Below are 3,184 nucleotides of genomic sequence, written 5' to 3' on the forward strand. Positions count from 1 at the left end.
GAAGTCTAGTTCTATATGGATTTTACTTTTATTTTATTTTCCATCGTATTTTATTTAAATAAGAATTTGGGTCACTTAATTCTAACATAGTGCTTAGGATACGATTCCACCATTCATATGCACTAGCAAGCAAGAAAGTCCTGAATTCAGAGGGCTCCAATACAATGAATCATGTATATCCTCCTTAATTGAGCTAGGGGGTCCTAAGAAAGCTTGTAGAAAATTATCTGGCATTATAATGGACACCGCATTTGTGTTGGAAAAATTCGGTTTAGAATTTGATTTTGCTACACAACAGAAAATTAAAAATGTTTTAAAACTGAGGGATCGTATTATTTCTACCAATAAACTCTTTATCAAATTCGTACCTATATCTTGGAGTAGACAATCTAAGTCATTTCTCGAATTTCTATAAACAGGATCTTCTTCACTATTCTTGAACCTCGACTTGCTTAGAGTGTGGATTCTAACGTAGCGATGAATATAATGAAAACTTTTATTGATGTGAGTGAGAAAAATATCTCCTTTGTGGGTGAGAAACAAAAAACAAACTCTTTTAAAGTTAGAATTTATTTGAAAAATAAATCTCACTAAAAATTGACAAAGTGTCGATGCTTAGTATTTTGTTGTGTTTTGACTTAGCTCATGATCTCTATTAATATAGAAAATCACAAAGTCTTAGTTGAACAAAAAGAAGAAAATTAATAATATTTCAATAAAAAATACACATAATTACCTACTAGGAATATGTATAGGCGACTGCACCTCTTCTTTGGGAGCTAGAGTTGTCTCTCATCCTATTTTAGATGGTGGCTTATCGATTCAAATGCAAATCGTCAAGGTTGTAACGAACTAGAGGAAATATCGATTGGACATATATAATTAAGGTTCAAACAATTTGTAATTAAGTTCCGATTCTTCGTTTATTAATTACGACATTATTCAATCATAAAGCCATATCAACTAAAGTACTATGACTGAACTCCCTATTATATACCATTATGAAAGCAACTAATCAAATGTTCGTCCAACGACTTTATCATATTTGTGTTATCTTAATAGTATATCTTTAATCTCTTTAAGTTAAATTCATTCACCTAATATGATCCCATTTGATCTAATAGTAATCATTACATCTTCTTTTATGAAAAAAGTCAATTACTAACAGTTAGTAATTAAATCATTCATCCCAGAAAAATGACTCATGGCCATGTGACTTTTTTTATCTATCATGTAATGTCAATGAGATTATATCATTTGCCTTTTATCGGGTTATGAATTCTACTATTGTATGTGAAGCTATGTCATGCAAAAGTCATATGCTCAATGTACAAACTTTTGACTCTTTTACCAATTGAACTGAGCATTTAATACATCAAAATATCTGATTCACGCACACATAGTCCATCACTTTCTCAGGATTGAGGTAAATCACACTATGAATATCACAAGTGAATAAATCTATGAGCGAATCTAGCTTGGATCCTATTCGATGTATTGTCAGTCCAAACAATCACATCTATGTCATTATCTTCTTGAAATCATTTGTTCCGACACCCAAGATAAGGTATCTCCCTAATTAGACTTGATAGACGACATAATAGCCTTTTAATTGATTTGCTAAATTTCGATTAGACTATGGACCATTTAGATTACCAACTAATATAAATTGTCTTCTCACATTATGATCTGACCACATAATTGAATTTAATAGTAGTTAAATGTTAGGTAATGAATGAGTCAATATTTGCTTACACATTTTGCTTTGTGTGCAAAAACTGTTGAGGAAAAATAGAAATGATATTAATGTGAATAATGAAATTTTAGTAAACCATTTTATTCAAAAATTTATAAATGCATATGATAAAAAAACTACATTAAAGAGTACTAAATCCCAATAATCTTCCACTTGCCCTAGTGAAATAGGTCATATTTTGCTTACTCATACTCTTTACATGTTTTTCAAAATTAATAGCCACTACAGTCTTGGTAAAGGGATCCGTAAGATTACATCCACTACTCCGTCTACTACTGCCATTTCCAATCAATTTATTTTGTTCATTTATGATTTCTGGTTTCTTTGGCTTTACCTATTGCCACAGTGTTAACATAATATAATGTAATAGCTTTTTCTATATAAAAAATGACTTTGAGATCCGTGTGAAACTTTCAAATCCATAATATTTTTTTTTATTTCCTCAAAAGTAACTACATATTTAGCTTTCATAGCAGAATTAGCAATACAATTCTACTTAACACTTTTTCACATTATGACTCTGTTGCCTAAGATAAAAGCACAGCTCGATATTGACTTCCTCAAATCTCAATACATTTAGAAATCAGAATCAGTATATCCAATGAAAATTAAGTCCGTTCAGAATATATTAGCATATAATTCCTCGTTGTAAGTCAGACCCATTTTTTCCAAATAAGGCCACAAGTCTATCAACAAAGGTAAGAAGGGTTAACACATGTCTTTCGACTGTTACTTTTGCATGGATAGATCCATGCAGTTAATGTTATCAAGGGACGATAGATATTTGGCAGGGTTTAAATTTACATCATCATAGATATTTTTAGCCTTATAAGCTAGATTAGTGTTACTCGCACTCTGTAAAGGCCAACACTTTTGGCTTTATCCTTTGAGTTAACCTTAACACCTTTATCAATTTTTCTGATATTGAGTATTCTATTTGCTTGGAACGCAGAGGGTTTTAGATTACTTTTTGGTGTATCTTTGCTTGAGGCCTGCACCAAAATTGGAGCTTGCATGGACTCGGCAACCTTTTGTCTTGGTCCATATCGATGTACCACCATCCAAGGGCCATAATTAGAAGTTCTTCCATCATCCTCTTTCTTGGTTATCACCACTAGCCTCGCTCATTGAATTATTTGAAAATACTTCTCCACTATTGCTCTAATGTATTGTTTTATTAGATGGTGGTTTCCCATCTTCAACAGCTACCATCTTGCTCTTTATAGTGATTATGGTTGGGATACTATTAGGGAAAATTTCTTGCTTATGGCCCATCCTTCCACATTCGAAACAAAGTTTTTCTATACCGTCATAGATGATAAGTTGTTTCTTACGGCCTTCAACAGAAATGTGCTTTTGAAGGGTATCTTCTAATGACTTGATTACAAAAATGAGCCAAATCGCCTTGTCTTTTCGATATTATAGCAT

Source organism: Gossypium arboreum, chromosome 9 (assembly GCF_025698485.1).
Source record: "Gossypium arboreum isolate Shixiya-1 chromosome 9, ASM2569848v2, whole genome shotgun sequence".
NCBI lineage: Eukaryota > Viridiplantae > Streptophyta > Magnoliopsida > Malvales > Malvaceae > Gossypium > Gossypium arboreum.